Genomic DNA, 15414 nt, shown 5'->3' on the forward strand with positions numbered 1-15414 from the left:
AGCTCAATTACATCCCTTTGCCAAAAATCAAAGGCATGAGGCAAACAATAGCATGAGAAAACACTGTAGGAGTATTTTTGTCAGGGAGAGTGTTAGGTGACCAAAATGTAGGCATTATTGCTGCTGCTGTCTGTAGTAAAGGTAATGACTAAAGAGCATTTGAAGGACAAGTGGCTCAGTATTGAATCTCTTGTCTTCCTTTTTACTGCCTGGTGAGATTTGCTTAATGTATGTGCTAGGAGGTTGAAATACTGGACACTTTGATTTTCAGAGTAAAATGTGTTTGTTGGTTGTTTGGGTTTTTTCCTTATGGAAAACATGATCATGCCTAAAAGAATTTAAGAGAAAAAAAATGTGTTGTGCCGTCCTAGTCTGTATATCACAAAACCAGTTAGTGTGAAAGGAATTAATGTGTGGATTCCTTTAAAAATACTGTGTGGGTTTTTCTTCTTGATCTCATTGCTTTTCCAAGTGATTTCTCATAGGCCAAAATGATTTAAACAATGTGTACTTACATTTTTTTGTACAGTACTGTTTTCTTTCATGTGTGGACACTCAAGGTTGTTTATCCCCAAGGTTAATTCATGTGCTGCTTTTCATGTGATATTACCATTGCAAGTATTGGCTCAAGTTCAGGGCAGTTTAATACACTCTCAGGGTTACTGTTTTGATATTTAAAGTATTTTTTAAGGCTTTGTCCTTAAAAAAGAAAAGTCAAACTGCTTTCCAGGGAAGTTCACTAAACATCAGTGAGGAAAAATGTCTTGCCTTTGAATTCCAGGACTGCAGAAGTAAAAGGAAGGTGTATCACTGGAAATGCACAGGTTAGGAAAGTAAAGCATCTGAAAGCTTGAGTGTTTATAGGACAGCATTGTATAGTGTCACAAAGCTCCATTTGCTTTGGTGGCTGGTGTATCCATAGCAGGATAAAGGCAGCAGGAACACTTTTTTAAACATTAGGTAATTATTTCTAGATGTGCTAATTGAAGCAGCATGTGCATATTTCATGTAAATGAAACTACGTATCCTGTGTGATGATACTGTACAAAGATTTATGTAGTAGGGCTTGTTTAAATCTCATTAATGAAAAAAATGCAATTATAACTTTTTTGGTTATCAGTCATTCAATGTATGTGGACCAAAACTGACAGGGGAAGTTCTTTAAAAATCTTACATCTGTCATTCACTTACTAATGCTTTCTAAAGCTACAGAATAGAGCAAGGCTTTAAATTCTGTTCAATTCTGGACAGCTTAGGTGATGGGAAAAAACATCTTATTTCCTTCTTGTGTGTTTCACCCTTCAATTCTGGACTGCCTAGGTGATTGGGAAAAAAACATCTTATTTCCTTCTTGTGTGTTTCACCTTTGCAAGGAGGTCCCAGTGTGAGGATTATTGAGTAGCTTGTTTGGCTCTTTTCTTTTACTTATCTTGGCCACTCCTTGTGAAATCAGGTTTTTGCACCAGCTCTCTGATAGGGCATTGCAGCTTCCAGCCTTTTGTGATTGGCTCAAGCTGTTGAGCAGATCCTAGAAGCAGTAATCCTCAGTTTAGATTGTACATCAATTTATAGAATGCTTTTTTGGTTTAAGATACTGTTTTATGGAATTTTTATAAATAACTGGACTGTACAGGTCCAGTTATTTATGAGATGAAGAGAGATGAAGCTGATCAGGAAGCTAATGCAAATTTTAGGGATGCTAACTGCATTTAGTTACTTGTATTACACACTGAGATTTAACTTTCTTCTGGACATCTACTGGTTGAGAGGGAAAATCTGGATAATACGCTTAAATAGTGGAAAGAATAGTAATGCTCAGCCAAGGTTATTGGAGTAATCAAAAGCAAAGTTCAGTACTGTAACAGGGTTTACTTTAATCTGCCTGTTTTAACTCAGAAATTATGTAAAATGACCTATTTTGCTGTAATTGACTCATGTTTGGTATTTTCATCACAACTTGATATGTTACTGGTGTATTTTCTATGCTTGGAATTAGTGCGTGTATGGACATGGGATGTGTCAGTTTCCCCAATATACCTGTGTTCAAGCAGCTTACCCAGTGAAAAAAGTGACTTGAAATCTTGGGTAGTCACATTACCCTGGACTGACTTTAGATAGGATATTTAGAAATACCTTTCACTGTGTCTTATCTCCACAATGATTAATGATGATAATGTGTCACTGTGCAAAGATAAGTGGGTTTCACAAAGTGGAAATCTATCTGACTATTGAAAAACCCCTCAAGATTATGTTGTTTATGTTGTTTAAAAGACTAATGCACCTGGCAGACTTTGTCATTCAAATAGTACACTATTGTTTTTCTTCATTTGTGCCATGAAGCTATCAAGATCCTAAAACCCTAGCACTCTCTGTGGATCTGAATGTTGTAAGAATCCTAGTAAAGTACTTCTTGTTGTAGCTAAATAGTAATCCAGATGTTTCATACGGAATTACTTCTGGCTTTGAGTTGTCCTCTGTGTATGTACATATATAATGCATGTACATTTCAGGCTTTTTGCAGTTGTAATGAACTAATATATTCAAATGCTTGTTGGTCACATTCTTCATTTTTGTAATTTTCTTCTTGTAACTCTTAAATGCATTATCCACAGTAGTTACGCTTTCCCATAATTATTTCATATCTATGCCCTCTGTGAGCTGAAGTTTTGTGAAATGTTGTGTTTCTTTTCATTTAATGTATTATTTGTGTGTGTGTCATCTTTGTTTGCCAAGTGCCAGATCAAACTGTTTTGCCCTAAATTCTGGGACATCAATTTTGCTTTTGCACTTGAATATCTGAAGGCTTTTGCTGCTTCTTTCATGTGTTTGTGTCTGCTTTCCTTTGATCGAGGGGGAGCTGATTATTCTCGTAGTATTGAGGTGCTGCAGACAAACGTCTGCTTTGCTGAGATGGATAAAGCATTTCTGTGATCTTTGCATACACTTCAGTCACACAGCAGGTGTTTGTTGTTTTAGCAGCTTTTCAGTGAGAAGGTCCAAAGCAGTGCTGAACAGAGGACGTATTCCTGATGTTGTGCAGGGTTTGCACAGTTGTGCTGTGCTAGCTGTTTGCTTAGGCGTGAGCTTGCTTTACACTGTTTTTCTCTGTGTGCCAAAGTTTGTTTTTTCACTGTGTTTTCATGTTACTTTTCTTGGCATAAACATGCCAGTAGCAAACTTCTGGTATTAATGTTTTGCTCGTGTTAAATTAATTCCTTTACAATGTGTAAAATGCAACTTTTTTGTGTTCCAGTGTTACACGTATGTGCTTTTTGATTGGATCAGTTGGAAAAACAACGTTGAACTCAATTTCTTCTAACGATTTGACAGAAGAGATTGTTTCCTGTGCATCATATAATATTTAACTTTTTGAGCTCTGCTTTTCCTTACAAGAGTAAATACACATTTGATGCAGTGTTGGACATTCAAATCCTTTTTTCTGGTTTGTGAAAAATCTGGAAACTCTCATTTTTCTGTATTTTGAGTACAGAAATAGATGAAATTGTCCAAGCTCTGGAAGTCAACCCCTTCAGTAATAATTACATATGTTGTTTTGTGTTCCTGTGTGCTTGCATTTGCCTTCCAGGAGGACCAGTCCATGCAATATGTATGGAACTTAGTGTGATATGATGAGCATTTTAGTCTGGGGTGTCTTCTGCATTGTTACTTCGTGCCAGAGCCAGTTGCCTTGTTGGCTTTGGCATGGTAATACATCTGCTTGCACAAAAAGGAAAATGGATTTTATGCCCCATAACCTTAACACCATCACAGGTGTGTTGTGCATTCAACCAGTTTAGAAGAAATTACATTAAGCTTCATCAATCTAGTTTTCATTGTTGAATAGTTTCTCTTAGATACTTCTCTTTTTTTAGTAGTGATTTCAATAAATAACATGAGTGAGAATTTATCACTTCTACCTGAGATTTTGATAGGATGGGAATGGGTGTGTTAAATAAAAATACACTATACCATATATCAATTTGTGGATGCCACTGTAAAAGCATATCAAAAAATCTTCAAGAAAATAGTGGTAACACTACTACAGTTAGTTTTGTCTGTTTTGATGCCAGATGCTGGGGGATGTGTTGTGGTTTTGTTTCACTTAGGAAGATCTGCAAGTACGCCTTGCCCAGTTCAATCTATATGAATTATCAAATTACTTGTCTCATGCCAAGCAGAAGCCATCAAGGCCCTGCTTTATTTCAGAAAAATGCTCATTCAGATATTTATAGTGTGAAATTCATTTTACTCGTGGGTGTGGAATACTGAAATTCTTTGTGGCTACAATCAAAAGAGAAAGATAGCTACAAACTTTCCAAAGGTGCTGTGGCATTGCCTGGGTTTGTAACCACAGCGGGAGTGCTGAAGGGGTCAGGGCAGAGCTCTGCTGCCTTCTCACTTTAGTGATAGATCAAGTGAGAGCTGGAAGCATACTCCAGTTTGAATAAACTAGCCTTGATTGTTGAGTTGGAATAAACTTTCAATATACAATTATATTGGGAGTAAAATAAACTTAATTTTGAAAAAACTCCAGCCATGTGAAACAAAAATTTTTTTTTATGCTCCTACACTTGCTGCATGACAAATCACCCAAGAAAGGCCCTTTGCTTTTGTCTCAGAAGGGAAAACAAGACATATTGCAGTGTTTATCCACACATTATTACTGTGAATTTTACATCTTTTAAGTTGAGGGATTTGGTTTCTCTTCCTATGGGAGGATGGTATCAACAAATGGGAAGTCTTTGCCTTTTGCTGGTGACTTGCCTGCATCTTGCCAGTTTGCATGCCTGTGTTTGTGCTGAATGTGGCATCTGTGTGTGTGTGCAGACCTGCTCTGTGTCAGGGGAAAGAAACCACAGGGAGAGAACTGGAATGTGCTGTTGGGCCTCTTAAAAAGTTGATGAACAGTGAGCAAATTATGGCTTCCAAAATAAATGGTGGATGAGTTCTAGTTCTCCTTTCCCTCTCCTGAAGAAAAGGGAGCCAGTAGGGCTTTACTTTCATGCTGGTGTCTTGACTTTTGATACCATGCATCAGCCACAGGACATACTTTTCCCATATGCTTAATGGTCTATTAATAGATGTAAGTATTTCCATTATGTTTCCTGGGTTTAGTGGCACTAAGTGCTGTGGTTACAAGTAAACATGGCACTTCTCAATAGTCAGAGGAAGTGGTTTTAATGGTGCAGTGAAATGAGAGGGTGACCTTCCGTTGGCACAAATGAGTTTTTGATGAGGTTCTGGATGTGAATGCTGTGTTGCAGGGTTGTGAGCCAGGATGTGTTTCGTGGCTTTTTGAGTGAGGCCAGGTTATGGTACTGAATGAAAATGTTTGAGCCCTGCATAGGGAAGAAATGGTTTAGAGAATGTATTATGGAGAAAGGTTACTTTTTTATGGCATTATCAAGCTACAGAACTGAAAGAAAACTTGAAACAGAAATAACTGAACAGATTGAGGCATTTATAGATAATGTAAATAGCTTGGTTTTTCTAATAATTTTTATGTTCTATGGGCAGGTTTGCATCTCTTTTGTGCCTTGCAGTATGTTTTCCCTGTTTTGGGTTGGGAGGTTTTTGCAATCTCTGTTCTTCTAACAGAGTCACTGCCATTATCCAGTCTTCCTTTAAGTCTCATACAACCAAAGGATGTAATAAAAAAGTAGCCTATCTTTGAATTTTAATATATTTAATCTGTGATGAAGTTGTCCAAATCATGTGTGAATGGAACTGAAAATCATGTTACACAGTACAAGCACATCCACTTTCAGGTCCAATTTTTGTCATGACTGGTCTGTTTGAAGTGCTGAAGATGAGCTGAATACTATAAGGAAAGTCTTCATGCAACCTCCTTGTAGTGAGTGCTCCCTAAAGCATAGTGACAAGCTTACAGGCTGTGTAGCAACTGAAAAAGTGTTTAAAATAGCACAGTGATGCTCCTGGAAGATCACTAAATTCTCTGTTGATGAAAACCCCTCCACTACATAGACCTTCTGGTGCCTGCTTGCTGATAATGGTGCATCTGTGCTGTTGATAAAATGAGACCCTACTAGGATAACTGTTAAGATTTTAGAAGTTGGCTTTTTATTTTTCTCTCTAATGGTGTTTTCTTTCTTCACTATTCTCATCCACTCAGTCCTGTCTACAAAGTCATAAGGGTGGTCACCTTAGTGAGAGAAACTGTCTCACTGCTGTCCTCCCTGATGCCTAGAAACAGGCATTAATGGAGGGGTGGATGATCACAGCAAGCATCCAGTGTGCTTCCTAGAGTCCCTCAAAATATGGTCAGAGGATTTAGAGATGTATCCAGAAGATACACCTTGACTTTGTCTTCTGTATGTACGTATTCCCATGCTCTAGTCTGCTTCTTGCCCCAGTTTCATAATTACACTCAATACAGTTATCCTTGCTCTTGCTGCCCCAGCAGAGCCCCATTCCATCCAGCCTAGGGAGTGGAGGAAGAGAAGAGTGTGATGGAGGAGACTGAGCCCATCAGATGGGCTCCAGCAGGAATTTACCTCTCACCAGCCACCTGCCTCCTGCACTGGGAACCCAGAGGGCTGAAGGAGCTCTGAAGTTTTTCTTGTGGCAGCTGCAGGGGTGGCAAAGAGACCATGAATAGGAAAAAGGTGGAAAGGAAAAGAAAGTGCATTCCATGCTATTTAACCTCTGCTTCAGGCTGTACTGTTCAGAAATAGAGAATCACCATATCAAAGAGCTCTTTGAAAATCAAAGGTAACAAAAACAAATAGGTTGAGGAGTGTTTTCCTAGTCTTCACAGCAGCTCTTGGTTAATATGCTGCAAGTGTGATATTCTTATTTAAGTTACAGACTTGGAGAAGTAGATGGGCAAAAGTCCTCAAGATGGTTTGCTAATGGCTATTTTGCACTGAAATGAATCCAGATGTCTCCTGGTGATGCACACATATTGAGAAATTCTGGTCAAAACTTCCATGGTATAAAGTAGTACTTGGAAGATGTAATTTTCCTATTCTCAGCCATTGGGGATGAAGGTCAGAACTGTTGGATCTGATTCTGAGAAGCAATGTTTCAAACTGGTTATATTATACAGTCCTATATATAGTCCTTCATAAATTTGTATAGCCAAAAAACCCCAAGAAAGAAAATTCTTAAAGAAATATGGAAAACTGCTCAGCAGCTAAAAGCTAGCTATAATTCCAACATTTTAGATCTGAAAACATTCAGCCACCCCTATCTGTTTCCAGCTGTGTAATCTAGTCCATTACCTTGTACCTTGCCAGAATAAACCAAATTTGTTCTTCTTGGGTGTCATTTGGTAAAAAAAATGTAGTTTCACCATTGTCTGACAGATGCCAAGTGCTGTTATTGGGGAACAGTGAAATAAATATATACATATTTATTTGTAGGTAGAGCTAAAGTGACATTCTTTGAGTATAGTTGGGGTATTTGGGAATTTCCTGTGTCAAAGTTTACACAAACTGGTAAGAACTGATGATGTCAGGTTTGTACAGGAAAAGATTTTCAGTGTGCATCATCTAGCTCTGCTTTGAGAAGGTGGTACAGGATTTGGCTTCTGGTTCTGGATTTAATGAAGCATGTAACACTGAAGTAATCTGCCCCTAAGTCTTCAAATGTTTAATCAGGAACAAGAATCTCTTAATCTTCTGCTGCTAGTCAACTGTCTCCTTTTGTTTCAGAAATATTTGGTGCATCAGTAAAAAAGTACTAAATGCAAAGACAAAAATATTTTCTTTCTTGCCAGTTAGATGGTCCACTTGCCTATGCACAGGAGCAATACCAAAATGTTTGCTTGCTTATTTGGGAGAAGTTAATTTCAGATCTCATTTGTATTCTCAGGTATGAAGTTCAGATGCTGATCTACTCGAAAAAAAAAGTGTTACTTTTGTTTTTTGTTTATAGCATTAATCCTCATTAAGGTAGAGAAGGTGGGTATAGTTGGCTGTTTGTGCTGATACCTCTGTAATTTTCTTTGTCCCATTGCCTGTTAGCCAGATGAAGCTGTTCTTTCTTCTGCTGTCAGCTGAGGCTTTGAGAGCAGCCTTCTTGTGTGTGTGGACCTACACTTCCCTTCTTCCCAACTTCTTCTTACATGTGCAGCACAGCATGTGGCTTTTGCTGCATCCCTAACTCCTCCTGGCCTCTTCCAAAATATTTACTCGTTTCTATTTCTTCAGCCAACTCAACCTACTCATCCCTCTCCTCTTTTCCCTTGCTTATGGGTAGGCAGGTTTTTCAAGCCCTGACTCTGTATCTTTTGATTTGTATCTATGTATGAAACAAAATTCTGGAAGAGTGTAGGATTCCCATGTGAGTGCTGGCTTTCAGCCTGAGTGTTTGTGATATGGGGCTCCACATTCAGCAGAGCTGCTCTCTGTTGCCACAGTCAAACAAAAGCCTTTCCTTGTACAGGTGTGTCCTGAACTTTGCTCTGCCCACAGTTAGTCTGTGTCTAATCAACCCTGGCAAGGAGCTCCACAGTCAGCTGCCTTTGCTGAGAATCTTACAGTGAATGGCTTTGCAGTGAGGCAAGGTTTGTGGACAGATAACCTCTTGTTATTAGAGCAACCAATTACAGTCCAAACAAGCAAGGTTCCTTGCCCATCGATCTGGAGAAGGAGCAGCTTGGTTCATGATACGTGGAAGTGGAGAGGAGAAAAGAACAGGACAAGTGAGTGTGTAAGCACTGAGGTTCTTGAGGCAGCAGCTGGTTCCTGCTCTTACAGACACACAGGATGTTGTGGCCCAGCCTTTTATACTGGGACACAGCACCTGTGATCTTTTACTCTGCTGCAGGGTGGCAGCCACTGCCCAGGGTGGTTCTGGTCAACTCAGTTCAGGCTCTAGAGAAGCACTAGACAAGAGGGTGGGAGTAAAAGTTCAGATGTCTAATTTGCTTTGAAAAGTATTCTAGTGGGGTTACTGGCTTTGCAGGGTGAATATTTGCTATTATGTTTTAAGAACTGACTAGGTGATGTTTAGACACATCTCTTGTGGTTTAGAACAAAGTGTACAACCCATTGATGGCTTTTGGTTTTTCTGTGCTTATATCCAGAATTACTTTCACCTAATGAGGCAACCCTGGTGAGTCATTTTATTAACTAGAGTTGTAATGGTGGAATTCCAGATTAGCAAGGGAAAACAAAACTGGTGTGAAAAAGTAATAAACCAAAAACCCCAACCCAAACAAAAATCCCCTTTTGACAAATCTTTCATGTCAGTATGTTTTGGATGTGTACTTAATGATTTTTAAAAGAATAAACCAAGAGAGAGTTGCTGACGTGTATAATCACCGTATGCGGTTTTCAGATTCCTTTTAAATGCTGGAGACAGCAATCTTTTGAATGCACTCTTGCAATAATTGCTAAGTATTAATAAATTTCTGAGTCTAGTAAATGTATTTAAGTAGGCAGGCAAGACTCTTTTCTCATGTGCTGCTGTTAATTTGTTCCTAAGTTTTTCACCTAGGTTTGCACTGTACACTAAAGATGAATGGCACTACTGGTTAGCTTGCATGGAAAAAACATGATGCAGTCTCCACTTTTCTCATTTGAGACCTTCCTTTGTCAAGGAAAAATGTCAAATGAAAGCTTGCTGGAAGAAGTAAAAATGTCAGCTATAACACTTAGCAAGCTTGGATTTTTTGTTCTTGATATGGTGGCATTTATGGCAGCGGGCTGTGGGCACATCTGGAGCTAAACGAGCAGGCAGGCACATTGCTGTGACTCTGTTTGCAGGGACTCTGCTGTTACAGGCTTCTGCCATTTCTTTAGTAGCAAGGAATTTAACGGTGTCAAGTGTATTGTATCATTAAAGCAGTGGCAGCTTTGCTGGTTTTCTCCAAGATTTTTCTGGAGGATGCCAGAGCTAGGAGAGAGGAAGAGATCCTGCTGCCACCTACAGCATCAGCAAATACCGGATCTGTTCCAAGCACATACATGCTGTCCTTCAGTGTTTCAGGATTTGATTTACTAACATAGTTAGGGATATGTAGTAGTTATCTGGAAAAACACCTTTTCTCTTGCTTAGTTGAGCTGTGGTTCTCACTGGGAGCCATAACTGGAACTCCTGTCAGAGCCTTACATGCCCAAGGGCAGATTTTTCTCAGCAAATTTGATGGGAAGGGAATTTAGGAGGCCAAGTACAACTGCTTAGTTTCAGATTTAAGAGCTTTCAAAGTAATTATAAAAATGTTCTTGTTATTTAGCTTTGTTTTATTTGACTTGACAAAAAGTTCAGTGCCACATAAATAAGGGAGGGGAATAACGTCATATTTTGAGTGTTATGTAAAATATCATTAAGTTTTTTTGCCTTTGAAAACAGGATATATTATACCTTATTTAAAGGGTGTAATATATCTGTATATAATCTGTATGTAATACAGATTGCCTGCTAAGTATAGAGAACTATCAGCTCTTAACACTTTTCTTGCAGCATGAGGGTGCTTGCTTTTTAAAATGGCTGGCAGAACAAATTGCAGACAGGACGAGTGAGGGGTTTTTGTGCACAGCACAGATGTAGAGGAGATAGAAAGTTAAACTTTGGAACAGAAAACTGTGGAGAAAGGTGGAGATTTCCCTTACTATTTTCAAGTCTCATCTTTTAAAATACAGCAAGATGAAAGGTGGTGTTGTTTCATTTGACTGACAGAATGAGAGTAGTAGTCAAATGTGCTTTGGCAGAGGGGGTTTTTAAACTGTGTCCTTATACGTGTGTGTGGAGGCAGGGAGTGGACTACAGAGCAGTGTGTGTTGGCAGGGATAGTATGAACAGCCCACTTTATTTTAGGAGGAGTTGGAAGGAATAGGTGTGAAACTACACTTTTTTGACAAGGAACATAAAGCTGAAGGTAGCTGAATGCTTAGAGAAGGTGACAAGTGAAGAAACTGTAACCTCGACAAAGGTGAATCTCATACCTGATTTCAGGAAAGTGAGGAGGTGTGAGGTCTCTGCAGTTCAAAGCTGAGACACTGAGCATCCACGTGTCTTGTGGATGGACCTTGTGTTGGTGTATAAGCAGCTGCAAGGCAGCATGGGGTTAATCTCACCTTATGGCAGTGATGGAAAGCTTTCAGCTTCAAAAACCTACATTTGAACTATATAGGGAAAACGTTAGTAATCTGATTTTTATGCCTTTATTAACACTACTGTGGCCTAAGTCTTAAAGCATGACTGACATGAACTGTAATTGAGGTAGCATGCCCAGGATTGACAGCTCACATGTCAGTAGTAAGGCAAGAATCCAGTTTTTCTCTAGAAGCTTCTAGGTTTTTCTGAAAACAAATAAGATCTCTGCTTCAGCTATACTTGGGTACGTTCTGGCAAATTATTCAGTGATTTTTGCGTGCAGCTGCCTGTTTCTGAAGAACATTGTCAATGAGGGGGAAATGGTAGGAAGCTCACACTGATGTCTTGTGTGGGAACAATAGAAAAGGGTATTATTTGGTGCTATTTACATATAGTATGTTGCTTTGGTAGCTCATGCTACCAGGTATTATTTGGTAGTATGTTGCTTTGGTAGCTCATGCTACCGAGACATGGCTGTGGTTATGTATATGTTATCAATAATGAGCAATTGGTATTGCTTTCCTTAATCCTTCTTAAAATGCATTGATTTTTTTTTCCCCTCCAATATTGAGTACTTACTGTAAAAAAATCTTTATTAATTGAAGTCACTAATTGATGACATTTGATTTGATGTTTCCTTTTCTACTTAGCTTACTTATTGAGGTTTGAGTTTTGCGAGGAACACATTTGCTAATCAGTGACTGTGACTTGATCTTCTAGAAGGGCATAGAGCTCTTCAGTCACTCAATTTTAAAAAGACCAAAAAAAGGTGTTGGAGAGGAGACAAGACGTTGGAAAGTGGGTGGAAATGCTGACTTAAAAGCAAGAATGAAGCTCATCATTTTAGTGTTGAAGCTCTGAGAAACTATGGAGAATAAATAAGACAAGCTAAAATTGAGCAAACCCATACTTAATAAAAAATAACATACATTAATTAAACAATAAACAAAGTCCATATACATTCTTATTTAGTGAGCAAATGTCATTATTAGAGAGTATTACATAGATTTTCATTGTAGTCCTGCTGTATATTTATTTATAAATGTAAAAATGTTAGGGGCTTGTGTATTGATTTTTTTTATTTCCTTTAGTCAAATCTCTGCTCATAAAAGGATCTTTTAAAAAGAGTATCCTGCTTCTGTTAGATGTTCCTGGAAAAGAAAATCAATGTATGAAGTTGCATACTGAAACATCTACTGCATTGACTTAGCAATCTTTAATCCTGCATGTAAACAGAAAAAAAATGCTGTTCAGTAAGACTATTTTTTTCTTACAGTTTGTTTTTCATTTTCTGCTAACAGATTTAACTTCTGCAGTTTTTTATGTGCGCATATATATATATGCACACAGAAGAGCTCTTCTGAAGTGTCCAGTGTTCATTTATATTTGGAATTCTTCTACACACAGGAAAGAAAATGGTGTGCATCTCTTTGGTTCAGTGGGATTTATTGTCGTGATGGGAAAAAGAATAATGGGGTTAAGATTAAATAAAGGTCGAGAATTTTATGTTGGCATTACTGCACTGCTGTTGTTTTCTCGTGACCTTTTGCAAGCATCGCTCTTGCTGTGCTTTCATTAAACTACAAAAACTCTGAACTCTCCTCGGGTTTGTTTCTTATCTCTGAGGTTAACAGGGCATGAGCGCTGTCTATTTCATGCTGCTCTGAGCATTCATCTAGAGCAAGCGCTGAACCTGGAAGTGTATGTTGGAAAGCTGCTACTATTACTGTGTTAATTTGGTGAAACTCTGCTAAACAGTACCCACTAATGAACATTTATAGAGGTTTGTCACAGTTGAAGAAGATGTTGCCAAGTGCAGTGTTACAGCAGGAACTGGGTTCATTTCATCTATTTTAGGCATTCTGCGTAATTGTTTCAGTTTTCATGGAATCAATTTTGAGGTTGTTTTATCTCTTTATTAGTGCAAGGAGATAATTATGAAATTAAATACACAGTATTTCAATTCCTTTGCTAAGATGCTTTAGCTGGTTGCTTCCATTCTTCTCAGTCCTGCTGTTCTATCAAATTTCCTTGTGGTCTGTTCCTCTGACAATGCAGAAGTGCTGCCTTCATTCAGGAACTCAAAGGCTGATGGAGCTGTGTAGAGTAATATGTAATGGCATAGAAAAATATGAGCTTTAGATAGTCAAATTGTTAGAAACCCTGATTTTAGAGCTCTTTTAGAAGCCTTTGATCCTTAGCTGAAAACTCATCATTAAATGTTCCTTCCCTGAAGGGATATATGTTCAGCTGCTAAATGTTCTTCATTTGTCATCAATAAAAATGTAGAGTTTTGAGATTCTGCCCCCCAAAAAAGTTAAAATAAAAACTTCCTCCTTTGCTATTACATGTGCAGTGTAATTTTTCAGCTGTTAATAAGCAGGCAAATGAAGACAGTTGGTATTTTGAATATACCTGTAGAAAATCCTGCCATTCCCTGTATGTGCCCTAATGCCTCACTGGTGGGAGAGTGCACAAATTGCATTACTGTGCACAATCCCCAAAAAAGAAAAGTTAAAATAAAAACTTCCTCCTTTGCTATTACATGTGCAGTGTAATTTTTCAGCTGTTAATAAGCAGGCAAATGAAGACAGTTGGTATTTTGAATATACCTGTAGAAAATCCTGCCATTCCCTGTATGTGCCCTAATGCCTCACTGGTGGGAGAGTGCACAAATTGCATTACTGTGCACAATTAGGTTCTCTGCAGGAATTCGTCTGACATCTGTCTGCCCTGGTTATCTTGGGCTCCCTTTGAGTAGAGTGGAACAGGCACTTCTAAATTCCTCCCTCAGGAGGAGGTGACAGTCTGAGAAGTACCCCAGCTCTCTGTGAAGTGAGTGAGAGGGAAGCTGAGAGCTGCTGGCTCTCAGAGGTGAGCGTCTGTTTACTTGGGCAGCTGAAGTGAGGCTGAATCTCACCCTTCCTGGTACACTGGAGGTGCTGTACCTGTCCTAATGTACTGCTCTGTACATGAGGAGACAATTTGTGGCTGCCATCCACTTCATGATATGCTGACAGCTGTAGCAGTTGCTTTACTCTGTGCTGCTCAGGCTTTGAGGATGCTCAGGAGGCACAGGAGGGCTGGTTCTGGCCCCTCTGCGCACTGCTGAAGCTGCTGCCTGCGAGCCCAGGGGCAGGAAGATGGCTGCTGTTTACAAGTCAGGCTTACCATTTTTGTTGCAAAGGTTAAGTGCCAGTCTGCTCTGACATTTTCCCCTCTGTAGCAGCGTGTTGCTACTGATTGGCAATTCACGGAGCCACGGCTCAGCCAGCCTTTCTCAGAAACCTTTTGTTGACACACGAAGATGTTGTCAGTGGGACTTTTCCAGTGGCAGCAGTTTGTTCCAAGCTGCTGTCTTCCTCAGTACCCCTATGGCCTTCCCTGGTGTGGGACTTGAAATGTCTCATCTAGGCAGAGGAAAGCTGCTTGTGATCCGTGTGACCTGTGTGATGGGCAGGATGTGGCCAGGAGGCTGTTGGTTTGGTACCACTGAGTTGATTGCTGGTAATCATTCAAACCACTTATCACTTCATTTAAATCTCTTCTTCATTTAAGAGGCAGGCAAATTTCATAGGATGTTTGCTTTCAATTACAGATGTGTTGACGTGCCATAAAGATATTTGTCATGCTCTTGCTTCTCTGTCTCTGAAAACTTATTCTAATCATCAAAAGAATTGCTGTTCCATATATACTGTATATCACTATTAACTTTTGACCACTGAGGTTACAACATGTGCCACTTAAGCAAACAGTCTTTATGGTGTTTTAGCTTTTTGCAATATAGTAATTAAATAGAAATGTGGGTTAGAGGTTATGAGAATTGCCAGTCGCTGTTCTAGAAAAGTCTGTGTAAGATAAACCATATATACATGGATTCCTGTAAAGTCTGTCATTTAGCAAAGCATTTGGGATGAGGTTTGAAAATATTTTTTAAAAAACCCCAAAATCATCAAGCTTCAGGTTTTTTATTTGAGTTTTGAGTATACAAATTGTTTATCCATGTAGGGTATTTTTATTGCTAAATTGAGGGTAATCATGAAGATTAAGACTTAACATACTGTATTAATTCTGTTTATTGGACCTTGATATTGGATACATATTTTGCTTATTATGGGCTTCCTGGTGAATGTATGATTGCTTTCCAGATACAACTAGAAGGCCACAGGATTAGCAGGCTGTATAGCCCCCTGCTTTGGAGGTGAAGCCATTACTGATGCACCAAAACTCTGAATAAATGAAGCCTTTTTCTGCATCATTTGCTAAATACAGGTAGTATTTTATCTTTGACCAGTTCTCCTGCCAGAGCTGCCTTATGTAATTTTTAATGCCTTATTACTATTATAACTA

General features: G+C 38.9%; 1 protein-coding gene across 5 annotated transcripts in view; it reads left to right on the top strand.

The window, feature by feature from the left end:
* Positions 1-15414, top strand: part of MAP7D2 (MAP7 domain containing 2) — an 85639-nt gene that overhangs the window by 986 nt on the left and 69239 nt on the right. The gene's annotated exons all lie outside the window — the stretch shown is intronic.

Source organism: Passer montanus, unplaced genomic scaffold (genome assembly GCF_014805655.1).
Source record: "Passer montanus isolate IOZ18808 unplaced genomic scaffold, ASM1480565v1 scaffold3, whole genome shotgun sequence".
NCBI lineage: Eukaryota > Metazoa > Chordata > Aves > Passeriformes > Passeridae > Passer > Passer montanus.